This window comes from Lutra lutra, chromosome 1, assembly GCF_902655055.1.
Source record: "Lutra lutra chromosome 1, mLutLut1.2, whole genome shotgun sequence".
Lineage (NCBI taxonomy): Eukaryota > Metazoa > Chordata > Mammalia > Carnivora > Mustelidae > Lutra > Lutra lutra.
Genome location: NC_062278.1, coordinates 147,989,155 through 148,008,957, shown reverse-complemented (window position 1 = coordinate 148,008,957; position 19,803 = coordinate 147,989,155). Strand labels below are relative to the sequence as shown.

General features: G+C 37.5%; 1 protein-coding gene across 9 annotated transcripts in view; it reads right to left on the bottom strand.

The window, feature by feature from the left end:
- Positions 1-19,803, bottom strand: part of RBMS3 (RNA binding motif single stranded interacting protein 3) — a 1,359,637-nt gene that overhangs the window by 309,239 nt on the left and 1,030,595 nt on the right. The window lies entirely within an intron of this gene.

Below are 19,803 nucleotides of genomic sequence, written 5' to 3'. Positions count from 1 at the left end.
TGGCCCCTCTAGTTTTCAAAGCCAAATGTTATGGGGATCTGTCCACCCTGTGCCTACTCCCTGGTGTGACAGTCTATTTCTTGCCCTTCTCTGCTCCCTCCCTCCCATGGACTGCCCAAGGTCTGTTTAGCTCCCCAGAGCATCTCCACCCTTTCTACACTTTTCACTGTGGCTTCTTGACCTTCAGTTGTGGAGCTTGTTCTGCCAGTCTTTGGGCCATTTTTTGAATTATTTACACTGATGTGGGTATTACCTAGTATCCTTGGGATGAGAAGAGCTTAGAGTCCTCCTACTCTGTCATATTCCCAGCCTCCCTCTAAATTTGTATTTCTGACAACCTTTTAAGTGGTGCTGATGCCCTGATGTGATTATAGGACCATTTGGAGCAATGCTTGTCCAACCTTTCAGATACAAGCAAGCACAACTAAATGGTTGTTGTAAAGTTCAGGAATTAACAGAAGATAACCATAAATCATCTGTCCAGCTTTTAAGGATATCCAGAAATGTGACTTCATCAGATGAGGCAATAATCAGTCAGTGGTTTACAGCTCCTACTGAGGGTTGGATCCCAATAAAATTAAGAGATAAACAGGCCTCCAGACTCCACATGCTGTACATTTTTCCTGTTGAGGTAATATAAACTTCTCCCCCCTTGAAAACCCCATATCCTATAGCCCTCTCCCCAATGTCAATCAAACTTTTTAAAGGAAATTATCAGCTAACTCATTATGTTTTCATTGTTGTATTACCTCATGGGTGACAGAATATTTTGTCTCCTAATCAAAGCAATAACATGTTAATCATGGAAATTATGGCATCAATCCCTGAGATAATGGGAAGCACTTACAAAGTAGGGGAACAAGTAGCCTTTCCCAGTCCCCTGATATCACAAGTGGGTGGCCCCTCCCTATAAGAAAGCCCAACCCTACTTTCTCCATGTTCTGGAGATTTTTACTGATGCAACTCAAGCCAATTTTCATTTGTGCTATAATCACTGGAGACAAAGAATTTCAGCTGGTTATTAATCTCATCTGTATCATAAGTAGTAGAGTACTAAATCTCCCCTCTGACTTTTCTTCTCCAAGCAAAATCCTATCAGCTTCCTTAGTGTCTGGTATAAGGTCTGCTTCCTAACCCCTAATGATATTATAAATCTCCTTTAAATTCTCTTAAAATTGAGTGTATGTAAGTACTTGAAAGCCAAGTTCCTATGTGAAATATTTTTTACGCCTCCTGTCTTTACCTCTCACTCACCATCCCCAATCTACTAGAATAGTGTCTATCAACCAAAGTTGCAATGAATCATGTGTTGACAGGGGTTGAAGAATGGGGAAAAACAAAAACAAAAACAAAAACAAAAAACAAAACCTTTAATACCAGCCTGACCAGAGCTGAGCACAGGGGAAGGATTGCTGCCAGGGTCCTACATAGACTAATCTTAGCCCTATGGATGTTTTTAAATAAATAAGGTAATAGTAGCTACTAGCATTTCTATGTATGGTTCACAGGTAACTTACAGCTTTGGGTAGGTTATTTACTTAATTCCTGCGACAACTTTGTAAAGAAATTGAGAGTCAGAGTTTTGGAATTCTAACTGGCGTCACAGTGCTGGTGTGTGACTGGCATCCAGGTAGCTTTGCCATAAACACCTTTGCCATACACACCTTAACTGTAAACATTTTCACCACAGGTATTTTTATCACATAACTAGTTGGCCATAAGGTAATTTTTCTGTAAATGATAAAATAACTGGTTGATGGCTTGGTTTCATTTCTCCATTGACAAATCACCTACCTTTGGAAGGTATTGAAGCTACGAGTTGTCAGTTTGGTTTTATTTTTCGATTAACAAAATTTCCATTTTTATATTATATGGATCTTAGATAGCTCTCATGATGGTCTACACAGTGACGAGCACGTATGGTGGTCTCAAAATAGTGATGATAACAACTATGTATATCAACTTGATAGAAACTATCGCGATAAAGCTTCCTGGAAGTGTGAAATAAGAGAGTGCAAAGCTGCACTGCGGACTATGCTGCACTAGAAAATGACCCAACAGTGACACAATTACATTACCATGAGACCAAACGTTACAATGACACAAAGCTCAATTACAAAGGCATTACAGAATTAGCATTTCTCCAACCCTTTCCATAGATCTTTGGGACACCCATCAGTGAAATGTGACGATGTGCCAGGAACGGCGTGGAAGGCTTTCATAACGCAATACAAAGCTCAGCTACCAATATTCATCCCAGTGTTTGGAAAACTGGTATCTCTCTCAAAGAAGGAAGGGATTAATAGTTAATTTTATTATTATTTTCTTTTATGTTTCATTATGTCCTTTTTAATGTCCCTCTTTTATTTTTCATTATTTTATCTTTGATGGCAAATTGCCTTATGGCAATTTCATTAATTGTTTTTAATGTTTCATTATGTCCTTTTTAATGTCCTTTTTTTTGTATTTTATCTTTTACGACAAAATTGCCTTACAGCACATTAGTTAAGTGGCCAAAATGCTTGTGGCAAAGATGTCTATGGCAAAGATGCTACAGGAAACAACAACAACAAAACAGACACGGTATGACAGACAGAGAGCAGCAGTTCAAATCTGGCCCAAGCCCCACTTTGGCGCTTTTCCTATTATACCACACTAACCCCTAAAGTGTAACAACTGATTAGATTATCCTCCGTTGTTATATCTAGTTCTCAAGAAAACTGTACCAGATTGCCTGTGGATAAAGTTCATGTTTTCTTGGAAACCCAATTAAATAAAGAATTTGTAAAAATGGGAAGCTAAAGTCATCTGTTAAAAAAAAAAAAAACTGGGAAAATACTATAACTCCAGACAACAGATGTTGATATATACTTGCCAAATACAGTGAAATTTGGAATGAGAGGTAGATACATACTCCTGAAAACAAGTCACAGATATGGTGAACAGACTTGAGGACAATCACACCAAACAAAAATACTCAAAGGTGTACTCGAACAATTCCAAAATAACAACATTAATAATAATAATAATAACTTTAATAAACATAACTCAAAATAGAATACCACATTTTAGCAAAAAATTGATACAAAAGAAATGATAGGAATTGGATTTCAGGGATGGAAAAGAACTCTTGAGACATCCATCCTGAAAAAGAAATTTATCCATAAGGTAGAAAATCAGTATTACTTTAGCTAACACTAACACCAGAAAACAAACAAAACAAAACAAAAAAAAAGCAAGCAAAAACAACACAAAACAAAAGAAACAAGAAACTACAGTGCAATGAGGTTTGAAGAGGGGGATATGACTCACAAATTTTATACACAGTATGGTTATCAATCATGTATAATGTGAAAAAAAATAGAGACTTTGAAATACACACACATTGGACCATAACACTCATGATGTTTTCTCTATAAACTACTAGTTTATGAAATTTCAGAAAACTGTGATATAAATAAAAATGAGAATTCAAGAACTGTATAGCCATTATATAAAATGATCAAAAATGAATACTGATTTCTTTTGAATGCAGAACAAAAACAATAATTTTTATTATAATGGCTTTATAATAAAAGTTAAATATTATGAAGGTGGATGTAAAAACAATAATATAAATAATTGAATTTGGGAACTGGAGAAGAGAGGTGATGGAAGAAAAAGCAAGTTTTCTATTTTTACATTTTCTATTTTGAATAACTGTCTAAATTATAGAAACGTATCTATATTAATTTTTAAAAGTAACCTGTAGAAGAGCTCAAAAAAGACTAAACACCTCTCAAATAACCAGAACAAGCAAGAATAACAAATACAACAGCAAAATACATAATAATACAAAATAAGTAAAACAAAGTAGGCATTTTAAAAAAGAATACATAAACATAAAGACATTCATGTAAAAATTGAGATGTTCTACTGAAAAACACCATTCTGGAGTAGGACTTCACTAAATAGCACTCATTAAAAGGAGTTCCATTTATAATACAGGCAGGAGGAGCCATGAATTCAAGCCCGAGTTTAGGGCTATCACGATGAAGTACCACACACTATATGACTTAATAGAAATTTTTTATGTCTCGGTTACGGACGCTAGAAGTAAAAGATCAAGGTGTCAGCAGGGTTGGTTCTTTCTGGGGAGAGTGAGTTCCCCAACTCTCCTTTAGCTCCAGTGGTTTGTGGGCAATCTTTGACATGACCTGAAGGGCAGAAGTATCACCCCAATCTGTCTTTCTTTCTTTTCTTTAGCCTTTTGATTTTTTTCAAAACTACTTGAAAAAGCTTCAATTCTTAAATTTAGCTTTCTGACTCTGTGCTTGTGCCATCAACACTTCCACAACAACTATATGCTCCTCAATGTGGAGAGCATGCTTGATCCCATCATAGACACACCTAGCATGCATGAAACCACTGAAGGCTCTGTTGACAGGTTTTTCTCATTTTATTTTTAGTTTTTAAAGATTTATTTATTTATTTTAGAGCGAGCAAGCACAAGTGAGTAGGTCAGAGGGAAAGAGAGAGAGAATCTCAAGCAGATTCCATGCCAAGTGGAGCCTGACGCAGGGCTTGATCCCTGGACCCTGAGATTACAACCTGAGCTGAAACTAAGAGCTGGATATACAACTGACTGAGCCACTCAGGTGCCCCAGGTTTTTTTCATTTTAGACAACCTCAGGGGAATTTTAGTCTCATGGCACAAAGTCCTAGGCACACACCACATCTGGATTTTGGTGCTTCCCCAACTTCTTTGGTCTATAGATAAACAATTCTATCACCAGGGGTTTCCAATAACCTGGCTTTGTTAGAAGATAGTCTGTTGGATTTGACATACAGACATATGGCTGACATACAGCCATAGATCATTCTGAATGCCACTAGACAGTGTCTCCAGAAGAGGAAAAAGAAAACACCTGCCTTGATTTTCACATGGTGTTTTCCCTATGTGTGCCATCTCTAAATCTCTTTCTATAAATATATCACTCATACTGGATTAGAGGTTCTATCCTATTCCAGTATGACATCACCTTAACCTAATTACACCTGATACAACCCTATTCCCAAGTAAGGCCACAATCTCAGGTTCTGGGGAACTTACAACAAATGAATTTTGAGGGGACACATCTCAACCCACAATAAGCTCCCTTTCTGGCTCTTATGCAGTTGGCAATATAGTAAATGTGATTTACTATGTATAAAAGTTTTTAATCATCACCAGAGACCAATCATTAATTACAAAGTGTGACTTCATGGTCATTCTGTGTTAAAGAGATCATAAACTGGCAAAACAAAACAAAAATGCCCTGCCAAATGGCAGCCTTATACAAAACACTGTAATTTGAAGCTTGGCAAAGAACACCAAGGCAGAATGTTTTCAGAAAGACAGGTAGGCATGATTCTATGAAAGGGCACTTGCCGGTGGAGTCAAAGTTCAACAATGCTAGATGGATACTGATGTATTCAGGCAGCTCCAATAAGAACCTAGCCCTTCTTCCTTTGGATGGGTGGCTTCAAAAATAAAAACAAAGACACTAGTGCTGAGTGAGGGAATGAAATAAAAAGGAAGAAAGAATGTGAAGGAAGGAAGAATCTAGAATCATGCCAAAGCTTAACAAATCACCCACAGAGCCCTCACAATGGTCTGGGAGCTATTAATCTAATACTCTAGTGAGATCTCTGTTCTCAAACTGTTAATTTTTATCTACCAGCTGCTTTTGACTCCCATTTTAGGAGGTCCCAAGGGGAATTACAAAGACAGTAAAAGTGGTCCTGAATTTCTTTTATTTTGCTGAGCTTAGCAACACTGACTACTAGGGTCAGTCACTATAGAGACTCTAGGGTGAGAATACCAAGTTTATTCCCGACAAACAATATGATCTTGGACAAGGCACTTAGATAGATGGCTTTGTGTGACCTAATTTTGTCAACAGTACAATGAGGCAACTCATGTGAGGGTCAAAGACAGGGGTGAAAAAAAAAAGAGTATGGGTAGTGTCTTAGGTTGGTGTCACCAGGAACAGGGCCTAAGAGAGGGATCCAAGTGCATATGGCTTATGGAGGGGCGATTCAAGGAAAGGGAAGCATGGGAGGGAATCATAAAGCACTGAGCAAAGATGTGGCCTCAAGTGAAGTCCAACCTTGGTTTCTTCCATGGAGGGCTCTGCCGCATGTTCCCACCACAGGCTTGGGACAGTGGAGATGGCCTTTCATACTTCCATACCAAGCAATCACTGCAACAGGCTCCGCTAGAGTATGTGAGACAACTCCTTTCAGCCCAGGGAAATTCTCAGGAGAACAGGGCAGTTGTACACCAGTAGCAACCAAAACTCCTATCAACTAGAGATGAGTGACTAACCTGGCAAAAGGGAAGCAAATGGGGCACAGCAATACCCTAGTAGTACCCAAAACAGGTAGGGATTTAATTCCCCAACATCACTTCCTGAGTGATGTTGCCTCTATTTTATAATGAACTTATTTCTTTTCCAAACTTCAGTTCCATAGCTGAAGGATATTTGAAAAAAAGTCACAGGTAGAATGCCAAGGATCACTTAAGCTCTGACATTCTGATTTCTAACTGTTTTAAGATGTGTCCTCATGCCTGTGCAGGTCATTTGCCCCCTTTCTTTCAGCTTCATTGTATATTCATCTGTATCCCAGGTGCTGAGACCCTGAAAACCACATTTCCTGGATTTCCCAGCTGACTTCCGGTTAGGTCTGCCAATGCCAAGAGCTAGTGGGAGGCTGGAAGGTAGGAAGAAGCAAAAGTGTTTTCTCTCTCAGGGCTTCTGTAGGTGTCACCAGCATCCGTGGCCAGCTATAGTTTCCAATGAACTTCAGCAGCTCCCATTCAGTTGCTAGCTCCCACAGTATTTTTTTTTTTTTAAGATTTTGTTTATTTGACAGACAGAAATCACAAGTAGGCAGAGAGGCAGGCAGAGAAAGGGGGGAAGCAAGCTCCCTGCCAAGCAGAGAGCCTGACATGGGGCTCCATCCCAGGACCCTGGGACTGTGACTCGAGTCGAAGGCAGAGGCTTTAACCCACTGAGCCACTCGGGCGCCCCTCCCACAGTATTCTTGAAATGCCAGGGCCAGGTGGGCCAGAAGGTGCATCTGGCTCCTCCCACAGGGGAATTGGTGGCAGTTTCAACAGTAGCAGAGTCTTGCAGCAGAGCTAGAGGTTAAGTGTTACCAGCTAACACCCCCTCCTCAGTTTTGTTTGGCCAGCAATAAACTACTATTACTGATCTGAGTTACTACATCCTCCTCCCTTTCTTCCTCCAGTCCTAAGATTTTTTTTTTTAACTAATTTTCTTTGGTAAAGAATTCTTGTATTAAAGATCCTTAGTCAGAAATACCTAGAGTAATTTTTTTTTCCCTGTCTGAATGCTGATTGATACGGTAACAAACATGGTTTACAATGAGAATGACATCAGAGACACTGAATAGGTGGCTAATTGTATAACTCACAAATAATAAAGGAAGCATCTTGTGGGGCATCTGCTACCCAGATTCTGGTAGGTTACTCTTTGTCCTAATTCCTGAGTTGAAATTTATATATACTTGATTTAAAAAGGATACTTCTTTTGTTTTGTGTTACAGTTTTTCATGAATATGATTTGCTATCCTTAGCGGATTGCTGAAGCTTTTATATTTAAGGTATATATTTTTACCTTTTATCCTACAAATTTAAATGGACAAACAGAAGTGTACAGAATTCCACAGATAAAAACAAAACCAAGGACCAGAGAAAGACCATATCAATGCTACAGATATCCATCAAAAATGGTAATGTGGGGGCGCCTGGGTGGCTCAGTAGGTTAAAGCCTCTGCCTTCGGCTCAGGTCATGATCCCAAGCATCCTGGGATGGAGCCCCACATGGGGCTCTCTGGTCAGCAGGAAGCCTGCTTCCTCCTCTCTCTCTGCCTGCCTCTCTGCCTACTTGTGATCTCAGTCTGTCAAATAAATAAATAAAATCTTTAAAAAAAAATGGTCATGTGTGCTAGTAGAGTGTCACTGCAGAATACTTTTCTTCAGTCTTGCCAGTTAGTATCGTCAGCATTATTTCTTCTCTGACAGAAAATATGTATTTCACATCTTTTCTCCCCCACCAACACGTAGTGTATCATATAAAATATCGGTTCTATGCATATTTACTAGGATAGGATCAATCATCATTTCTCAACTATTTGCATCCGAATCACCTCGAAGCTTCGTTAAAAAAATGATCTTTAATTATTGGGTCTGACTCTCAGAGTTTCTAATTCAGAAGTCTGAATTTACATTTTTTTTTTTTAAACCAAGAACTGGGATTTTTTTTTTTTCAAAGATTTTATTTATTTGACAGACAGAGATCACAAGTAGGCAGAGAGGCAGACAGATAGAGAGGGGGAAGCAGGCTCCCTGCAGAGCACAGAGCCTGATGTGGGGCTCGATCCCAGGACACTGGGACCATGACCTGAGCCGAAGGCAGAGGCTTTAACCCACTGAGCCACCCAGGTGCCCCTGAATTTACATTTCAAATAAGTTCACAAGTATTGATATTGTTGGTCTAAAGACCACATGTTCAGAACCCATGGGATAGATTATAAAATCTCTGAGAGTTAAATGTGACTAAATGATGGATTCTTACCAAAGAAAAATAGGTATTTTCCAACCTATGTCAGTGTCAGCCTGATAATAGATAGAGAGCTCTAATTTTTAAAAGTATATTCCATCACGTACCAAAAGCCAGACCTCATTCATTCATCAACAGTGTTTTCCACCTGTTATCTTTCCAATTTCTTTGGAAGTGAGGGAACAAGCACGTTATTCCCCAGGTTTTCTGAGGCAGAAAAAAGATTTGGTTAAATATTAATTTACCCATCTGGATAATTTCAACAACTGACTTACTGAGTACAAAGATAGGGCAGTAAAACTTTTTTTATTCTTATTTGTCCTGTTCAGTGCCAGCGGGATAATCCCCGATCTTGGTAGATTATTAAATTGAACAGATCAGTAGGGCTTAGGTAAATGATTGAACTGAAAGCTAAAGAATGTTTTGAGGGCTAATAATTAATATTTATGATAGTCTAATTCCTTCTTGTACAGTAACGCTAAATATTAAAACTATTTCTATACAAAGTAACTAATTTGAAAAAAAAATGTTCTCTTGGCAGGTTTATATAGCTATTAATAAAAAAAGTTATGAAATTAATGCCAGTGAGGCAAATGACACATGTTCAATTACATTAATATTCAACTAATAGAGAGAATGATTAAAAGATAGTATTGGCTTTACATAATCACACTCAATTATGTGACATTCCTTTCTATTCAAGTATAAAAAACAGTCACCTTTTTCTCTATTTCACCTATCTGCCATGCAAATAGAACCCCAAAACACACATTTCTACTGACATAGTGAAAATGTTCAAGAGACTTGTGGAAATATAAAATGCAATAAATATGCATGTATTCATTCAGTAAACAAATGTTGAACACCCCTTAAGTACCAGGGATGATTCTGTGCCTTGGGCATATAGCCCTGACAATCCTGAAGATCCCTTCCCTCAGTGAAGTTTCACTCTAGTGGGTAGAAATAAACGATCAAAAAAGTGAATTACTTAATATATCATAAGCACTATGAAGAAAAATAATGTGGAAATGAGAATAGGGAGTACTGGAGTGGGGATGATATAATTTTCAATGGGATATTCAGGAAATTCCTTTGGAGGTGACATTTGAACCAACACTTAAAAGAGATAAGGGAGCAAACGAGAATTTGGGAGAATACCAATCCAGGAAAAGGAAATGCCATGTGCACAGGCTCTGATACCCAAGTATGCCTCTGGAGCTCCCCAAACAGCAGAGAACCCAGAATGAACCTAACAGAGTAAGTAAGGGAAAGTAGGAGAGATGAAGAGAATGTGAACCAGAGACCAGTGATAAGTATCCTAAGACCTTGTTGATTAGTCTAAAGTCTGGCTCTTAATCCTCTGAGTGAGATGTGGAGCCACTGAAGGAAATCTTATTAAATATTAGATATGAACTGGTACTTTCAGATAATGGCACTGGTATTTAATTAAGATTATAAACTTTATCTGTACCGTACTGTTGGAAACTTTCATATAGAATCCCAACCACAGTACCAGATAGGAGTGAATAATTAATACTTTTTTTTCTTTTTGGAGCATATAAATTATTCAAAATGAAAAAGATCTGTTTTTAACCAGTGACCAACAAGTTATTCTCAAAATGAAATGGGTTCTGAGTAAGTTATAAAACCCCAAAGAGAAACAGAGAATTTAGTGCTTACTTATTGAGAGCAACTGTTTATCCTGCCATCGGTTCTGTTTGCATAGAAGAGGCTATTATCAGAATGTTTATGTTCACGATATCATTCCTGACTGACTATTTTAAGCTGGGGGGAAGGGAATTGGGAGGAGAGAAGGAAAAAAAGAATCCTAAATTATTGAAATATTTCTTTGTTGTAAAATGTTAAAATCATTACATCCACCTAAGGCTGAAATATGTAAACTATTTTACTTTCAAAATATAATAATGTCTTACAAAGAAAAAAATGACAGAATTCAATTATGACACGAGTCACTGATATATAATGGGTTATATTTTTCTCTGAGGCGATGCAGAATTTATTTGTTCTTCAGTGGTCTCGTGTTAATAAAATCCCAATAAAAATAGCAAAAATAGTTCGATCGACCCAGACTTCCACATGCAGAATAACTACGTAATTATTTGTATCCTGGCATTTATCTTACCAGTAATCTGGTAAGAACTGGTTTCTAGAAGAGTAGAAATGCCTTATTCTGGTTATGAGCGTCTTCACCATTTACTATATGTATTTCTTTAGCTGGTATTACCTAGAGAACCAGGTTATTTTCACTAAGTATTATTCTGCACCATTACTTCTACTCCACCTACTCGTACTTGGGCTTTAAATATTATTCCTTTCTTTTTCCTCTACCCAACTCAAATAAGCACTTTCCTTACCTTCTTTCTTTTTTTCTCCCCTCAATGGGTTCTTGCATTGTGCAGAAATCCACAATGATTATAAATGTGGTCTCTACGAACTCTTTCCTATTTGGTGTTTAGAAATAAACCCCATTAACCTAGAAGTATGCTAAACTCAATCTGCATATACACCTGGGCTTCCATTAACAGGTTAATACTCAAAGTATTTAAGTATATTCTAACACCTAAGGCACCAAAGAAAATACTATTTTCTTTTTATTTAAACGTATTATGAAGTTGATGTTTGGTTAAGTGAGATTTTCTTGACTTGGTCTTACTTCCCTGCACAATGTTTAATCATCCCTATTCCATGGGGTTAATCTGACATATTTAAAAAGAACCATTGTCTCAAACTTGGAAAACAATGACCAGTCATATAAATATATACAGGCTAAGAGTAACCTTGATGAACAAGTGTACTTGGCACCCAATTCCTTTAATATCACATTTCTGAATGCAAACTAGAGACATTATCCTCTTCCTGTCTTAAAAGTAGTAAAACTCATAGTCAAAGTGAGTACTAGGTAATTTCACCATTTTCTAAATGTTCATATTCACTTAGAGATCAACCCAATTGCAGTATTTAGTAGAAAACTTTTAAGAGAGTTTATTTTGAAAATCTTATCAAAATTAGGGAATTGAAGCCACAGAAATTTTGCAGTTTAGTAATTAATCCATTAATTCATCCAAAATATTTATTGAGCTCCTGCTCCTCCAAGTACCAGAGAATTCCGCACTGGGAACACAGCCATAAACCAACAAAGACTTGATATCAAGGAACGTATGACCTAACCAAAACTTATTAGTCTCTTTATCTGAAATACTTTAAAAAAATAACCTATGGATATCACTGATCATGATAGATTTTGAGGCATTTCCCACTGATGCCATGGTGTGGTCAGACTAATCACTTGAGTTGTTAGTTAATATAGATCTCCTGAGGGTATTAGAGTTCTTTTATCTCCAAAAACTCTGGTGACTACCCAATCTTTAGCTCATTAACTGACTTCTCAATGCTATTGTATTATTCCAGACTCCCTAAAAGACTTTTCTATCCCTTTTGGCAGAAAGTCATCAAATTACTAGGACAATCAGAAAAAAAGTCACTAAAGGCCACAAATACGCCTTCAAGGCCACTTTAATAATCAAAACTATAGAAAATGGTTCTTTCTTCATTTATCTGAAAGTGGCATTACTGATAATCCAGAGTATAAGTCTTCATTATGTAAAAAACAAACGAAGAGAAACAAACAAAAAAATTCACAAAAACTTAATTACAGTTGTTAGATATGTTAACATTGCTACTAAGGAATTTTTAGGAGTTACTGGCCATTTGATCATTTCATAGGATATGATAGGAATTAAATATTTCTCTCATGAAATGTTCATGGGAGTGATTTAAAACACTAAGTATTTTTTTTGTTTGTTTATTACATGGTAAGTCACAGGGGAAAGTGTGAGAGATAACATAAATTCAATACACATTTTTTGAGTTCCTACTCTATGTGAGGCATTGTATGACCTAAGCTGTTAAAGAAAATGAGGCACAGCTTTTGTCTCCACAGAACTATCCATCAGGCAGGAACCTCTGTCTCCAAGGACTTCACTGTCTTCCATCTTGGTAGATAACAAACTTATACCAATATAAACCCCAGACATTTATTAAAACTAGCTCAGATTTATATTCACAACTAAAGATATTCTTGGAAGGACCAGATGTTTTGTATCATTTATATTAACAAATAAAATATAAAGATGGTGCCCTAGCAATACAAGCTTTCTATGAACAACTCATTGGAGGATCACCTCCTCTTATTTCTGTATCTTTTATTCCTAAGTTCCCATGGAGAGGAAATCTCTAGAGGGGCAGTTAAATAGAAGGGAGAAGAATCACGTGGGCAGAATCTAAAGATAATAACTACTTGGAGATGGGCACAGCCATCAAATAATTAGTATGGTCAGAAAACTTCAGGGCATGAAGTATCCACTTCTGATCCCCATTCCTCATAGGGGTGGAATTTTGTGTGTTTGCAGTTTGCATTGAGAGCTTTGCTCTGTCATTAACTTTGGTCAATTTAGGAATGACCCCTTGTTTTTCACTGTCAATTTTTTATCAAAAGAATCTGGGTGTCCCTATGGTATACATTTGAAATGGGCTGGTTAATACAAATATGGCATTGACTGTTCTTCTAGAAAAAATAAAATATTTATTTATTACCAGTTAATTTTCACATCCCCTTCATGCCAGGGCTTAGAAATAGGTAAAATAAATTGGCACTTTCATTGATAACACTAGGAGATGTCAAAGTTCCTTCAATGCTTTCAATTCTAAAAGTGTCATGACTTTATAAATTTAAATATATATATATATAATATTTATAAGTATATGATGAATTATGATGACACTTATCACATACCTTTTTTTCTCCAGTCTGAAAATATGTGCATTAAGGGTACAAAGTAGCTACGGTACATTGTGATAAGAAATAGGGCCTGTGATTTTGATAAGGTGAGTGCCAAGGTTACTAACTTATGGGAGCTTTCTCAACCACCTCTTTGAGCTATAAGCATTGTACCATTCATTATGGACATTTAGCAGATAGATGCAAGGACAACAAAGGGAAAAATGGGAATCCAACTCTGCATCTTTGAAGCCCAGTGGCAGGCCGTTGACAACAATAGCCAAAATCTTAACTCAGCCATAAAGCCCCATTAAAATAAAGATAGGTTTACTTTAAAGGAGGAGAAAAATAGAGCAATATTTGGAAGATGATCAACAAAAAATTAAAGGATTCAAAATCTGAATAATATAGAATTCTTACCATGACATACATTGAACAGGAAATGTATGTAAGGGGAAAACATAGATGATATTAATGGAAACAGGAGTGACCTAAATTAAGTAATCTAGCAGGAATCTCAAGATACTGCTTTGAAAAAGAGATGCAACAAGCTTTACCAGAAACAGAAGCCAAAGAAGGCTAGACAACTTAAAAGCCAAAATGTTCATCATTAGCCATCAGGGAGATTCAAATCAAAACCACATTGAGATACCACTTTACACCAGTTAGAATGGCCAAAATTAACAAGACAAGAAACAACAAGTGTCAGAGAGGATGTGGAGAAAGGGGAACCCTCTTACACTGTTGGTGGGAATGCAAGTTGGTGCAGCCACTTTGGAAAACAGTGTGGAGATTCCTTAAGAAATTAAAAATAGAGCTACCTTATGACCTTGCAATTGCACTACTGGGTATTTACCCCAAAGATACAGATGTAGTGAAAAGAAGGGCCATCTGTACCCCAATGTTCATAGCAGCAATGGCCACAGTTGCCAAACTGTGGAAAGAACCAAGATGCCCTTCAACGGACAAATAGATAAAGACAATATGGTCCATATATACAATGGAGTATTATGCCTCCACCAGAAAGGATGAATACCCAACATTTATATCAACATGGATGGTACTGGAAAAGATTATGCTGAGTGAAATAAGTCAAGCAGAGATAGTCAAGTATCATATCATTTCACCTACTTGTGGAGCATAAGGAATAACATGGAGGACATTGGGAGAAGGAGAGGAGAAGTGAGTTGGGGGAAATCAGAGGGAGAGACAAACCATGAGAGACTGTGGACTCTGAGAAACAAACTGAGGGTTTTGGAGGGGAGGGGTAGTGAGTTGGGTGAGCCTGGTTGTGGGTATTATGGAGGGCACGTATTGCATGGAGCAAGGGGTGTAGTGTATCAACAATGAGTTTTGGAACACTGAAAAGAAATAAAATAAAATAAAATGGAAAAAAATAATAAAATTACCCCCAAATAAATAAATAAGTAAATGGGTCATATTGTAAAAAAACAAAACAAAAACAACTATTGTCTTCCACTTAAATTTCTACTGAAATTTAAATCTTCAGCATAGTAAAGAAAAATTAATGTCAGATGTTAGAACAATCATGGCAGAGAGCAGCTCAAAGAGATCATGTTAAAAACAAACAAACAAACTGCAAATAAGTCAGAATATCAGAAGTCTCATTAATATTGAAGCATATCAACCTTATGTCATTGGCCCTTAAGACCACATTCCTGAGCCAGAGCAATTCATAGACTTAATTAACTTTTGACAAAGCTTCTCTTTAAAAATTTATTAAAATGAAAAGATTCAAGATACTAAAACGTAAGTAAGGGACAAGAAATATTCTGTAATAGTTTTCTTTTTTTTTTTTTTTAAGATTTTATTTATTTATTTGAAACAGAGAGAGAGAGATCACAAGTAGGCAGAGAGGCAGGCATAGAGAGAGAGAGAGGAGAAAGCAGGCTCCCCGCTGAGCAGAGAGCCCGATGCGGGCCTCGATCCCAGGACCCTGAGATCACGACCTGAGCCGAAGGCAGAGGCTTAACCCACTGAGCCACCCAGGCGCCCCTGTAATAGTTTTCTATCAATAGGCAGTAGAGTATCGTGGCTAAGAGTTCAATAAATAGATGGTCCAGATTTGAATCCTTGGGCACACCAGCCTTGGACACAAAGCACAGCACAGCGCACGAAATATCACATGAATGAAATTTGGGATTATTTCTTTTGTTCCTTAGACATCTGGTTCAATATCATGTCTTAGATCATCATCACTTATGGAAGCTTTTCAGATATTTTGTGTCATGAAGATGTTTCTCATCGCCTGCTATGAATCCAATCACCACATTCACGGATAAACAACTGATAACCCAAGACTTACATAGGGATATAACTATAAAGTTTAGCTCCTTTATATTCAAAGTATGTTCCATGGACCAGCAAAACCAATATAATCTAGAAACTTTAAGAAGTGCAGAATCTCAGGCTTCATGACAGACCTACAGTACCAGAATCACCATACTAGCATGATATTCAGGAGACTGCTATGCCCACATCATTTAAGCATTGTTTTAAACTGTATTTCTTTGTAAGAAGATGCTTGTCTTTTCTGTGCTTATCAAGCGCTTTTGACTTGTCATGAATTATCATAAACTCTTCACAATCATCATCTTATTGACCCTCATGACATCATTAGTTCTACTTCTGTTATTATCTTCTTTTTACAGAAGAGGAAATAGAGTTTCAGAATCACTTTGCTGAGAACACAGACAAGAGTCGGTGTGCCTAGGATTCAAGTCTGGGCAGTCTCGCTATAGAACTCTTAGCCATTATATTCTATTGCATAGAGATAGATAGTTAATATAGGGTATTTTTGTTAATTATTTGCATTTTAGTATCTTAAAGCTTTCCATTTTCATGGATTTTTGAGCAGAAGTTCTGTCAAAGGTTAATTAAGCCTATGTTTTTCATAGATTGCCAGTTCTCATGACAAGCACAAGCTTGGGTAGATATGTATGAAACTTTTCCATTATCATTTATCAACCATTAACAGTCACACCTTATAAAATGTTGTGCTAAAAGAGGAAGATCATTTGTATTGTTTTATGTGCATTGATTAGTATTGAGTGCCTACACTAATCAAAGTCACTGTATAATTTCACAATACTTAATCATTTTATTTTTACATTACACATCACTCCAAAGAGAATGCTGCCCCGTGACAATTTCAGAATCAAAATCTACAAATAAGTATATTTTTAGATTTGTACCCAGGAATCAAAGCTTTCCTAGGAGCCACAGCTAAGGAAATCATAGACAATAACGGGCTATGTTATTCACTGTCAATTTTTACAGACAACAAAGATATCCAAACTTAGACACTCTCAACACTCAGTGGAGACGAAATCTCCCTTCAGAGCCATAACATGCAGAATGACGTATTTAGTATATGGAAGGAACAGAAAGGTTAAAACAAAACAAAACAAAACCTTCAAAATAGTGTAGAAAACATTTATCAGAAAACCAAGAAACTAGCATGCTGCCTACAGAGATGCAACAGAGTAAAGGGAATAGTGGTCTATCTTCAGTGTCTTGTGTTAAATCAACCAAATACCTAGCAGATGATGAAATGAAAGGACAAGTGTCTGAAACATGTCAGGCTTGGCAGTGACTGCTGGCTGATCAAAATGACTTTCTCCTCCTGAAGCAAACTTGACTACCCTTCCCTTCTCTTGTGTGGCAGGGTGACTGAGTTCTAGCCAAAGGAATGGGAGCCAAAATGGCGTGTGTTACTTCCACACTTGGCTCATAGTGATCTTCCATACATAATTCACTGCATTCTTAGTTCATTTGTCAGCTAATGGGGAGGCCCAGAGCATGAGGGAGCAATAGCATGGAAGAGGCATGGTTTTCTGAATTATTATGTGAAATTCCACTCACAAACCAAGAGTATCTGAGAAAGAAATGCACTGCTATTGGGTTAAGATAATAATATGCCGGGTATGTTTCAGTAGTTAGTCAACCCTAACTAACATACTAGGGAGGGTGAGAGCCCAGTGGTAAAAGACAGTTGGATTAGAACATAAGAATGGGTTGTGAGCCAGGTCCTTAGGTAGATAGTTAACAAGTTATTCCTCATCCATACCTGCTCACCCTTTTCCAACAGATAAAATTTCACAAACTCACATAGTGAGAGTTTTGCTCTCTTCCAGACTGCACTGCATACAGAGTCTAGAGTAACATACTGACAAATTCTCAGCATTCCCAATACCCCTTCACAGTTCACCACAGGAGACAGTCATGAAGAAATACTTTCAGCTTCTCCCTCCCTGGTTCCCTCTTTATAACTCCCTGCAGACGGGGAGCTAAATGGTCCAACTCACTTTCCATGAAAGCTCACATGATTCAAGTGCTATTAGTATTCATAAGCCATTGTTCTTCCACCCAGCAAGAAACACTTAACCAAATGACCTCATTAATCTTCACATGCGCCATGATCCTTGATCTTTTGGAGGAGGAAAAACAAATGCTCTTATCCCTATTTCACAGATGAAGACACTGAGGGAGAAAGAGTGTGAGGGAAAGGCTACAGACTAAAACAAGAGGGCTGCAGTTTAATTGCCACATGAAGAAAAGTATATGGAAGTACTTGGATCTAGAGGTAGCATGCTAATCTTCTGAGGCCACAAGGTCCACGAGGCCAGGTTTTGGAGAGTATAACCTTAAAAAATAGTTGCTAATGTTTACATATGACATACATACATACATGCACACACACACACACACACACACACACACACACACACACACATGCACACACACACACACACACCCCAATCTGTGTTTTGGCTTCTCTTGAAAATTAGAAGATGTGATCACATGTAACCCATGTTCCGACACCTCAGGACAACTTACAGCTGTACATAAGTAGTGGTGTTTCCCCTATCCTCCAGGGATACACTCTCTAATTTGCTACACTGTCCACACAAAAACCTGGTGGCCAATAATCATGGGGATCCTGAAGGCATATGAGCTTGTGGCTCTATATTTACTGTATGTCACTAAAGAGTTAGAAATCTAGATTCTTCCATCACCAAATTCCATCCTAGTTTTGTCACTTTAAAAATGGTTCAGAACAATCAGAATTGGGATTATACACGGTGCCTTTTCTGTTGGTCTTTCCTATCCTTTGTCTTCAACTTTGTGTCTACAATGGCAGCTGTCAAAAAGGGGGTTGGGGCAGAGGTACCATCTAAGTGGCACCAGCAGATTGACCCACTGCTGGTGACCCAATCTTCCTTCTTGCAGGGAGGCAATGTGGAGGAGGAAGGTCACTCAGGAGGGATGCAAAACACTATGTGCTTATGAATTCTTGAGCACAGAACAGTAAATATTGTGCTGAATGAGTTGAATTATAACAAGGTTTATGAAGACACTAAAAATGTCGCTTTACAAAGCTAATCTTGAAGTTGAGGACTGAATAGTTTCTGTCCCATGGAAAACATTAGACCTTCCCAAGCAAAGTGCTGCGGTCAAGAATCTTGAGTGGTGGCAAGATCATGAAAAGCAGAACTGTGACTGAAGTAGTGCTATATAATGGTGTTTGCTATGGGGGGTTTAAGGAGTAGCTGTGGGGCTTATTGGTGAAAAAGATTCCCTTAACTGATATGGACCAATACCATGCTGAAAGTGTTATTAGCATAAGGGATGAGTCTGTTAATTAAGGTTTGTGTGCAAAGACTCTTACCACCTAGAAGCCCATAAATACACATCATCCTCCTGGTCCATGGCTTAGAATCCTTTAGCTGGAGGTAAACAATATTAATCCTGAAATTATTGCATCTCTGGCTTACGGTAGTTAAACACACTTCAGACATGGCTGTGTTCAACTCTATATCATCCTTTAAACAGAAACATGTATCTCTGATGATGATGATGATGATAATGATGATAAGGATAAGGATAAAAAAGAGGTCATAGTAGCTGTAACTTAACATTTTCCAAGTTTTACATTAAAATTTTGTTCAATACATGTAGCCCTCAAAATAACCAAGCAATGTACATGTACTTATCCCAATTAGTCAGTCAAGGACATGCCACTTGAAAACTTTAAGTAGCTTATCTGAGATGTCACAGGTAATGAGCAACACATCTGGAATTAAACCCGAGGTTTGTATGGACCTAAAGCTTTGTCGTAATGCCATCATCACAAAGATTTCTAAGCAAACATTAACACGTAAAGTAATTCTTTATGAGGACTTTTCTTTTTATTTTTCCAGATACTAAATCTTTCCCAACTAGTATCTCCAAATATTTGAAATCTTAATCCACTCCTTCATGTGGAATTTGACTTTAGAAGCTTATTCCCGGTCCATGTGTCCGCCTACATAAATCCTGCTGCCATCCATTTCCTTGCTTCTACAAATTCTCTCTTCTAACTTTCATGTATGT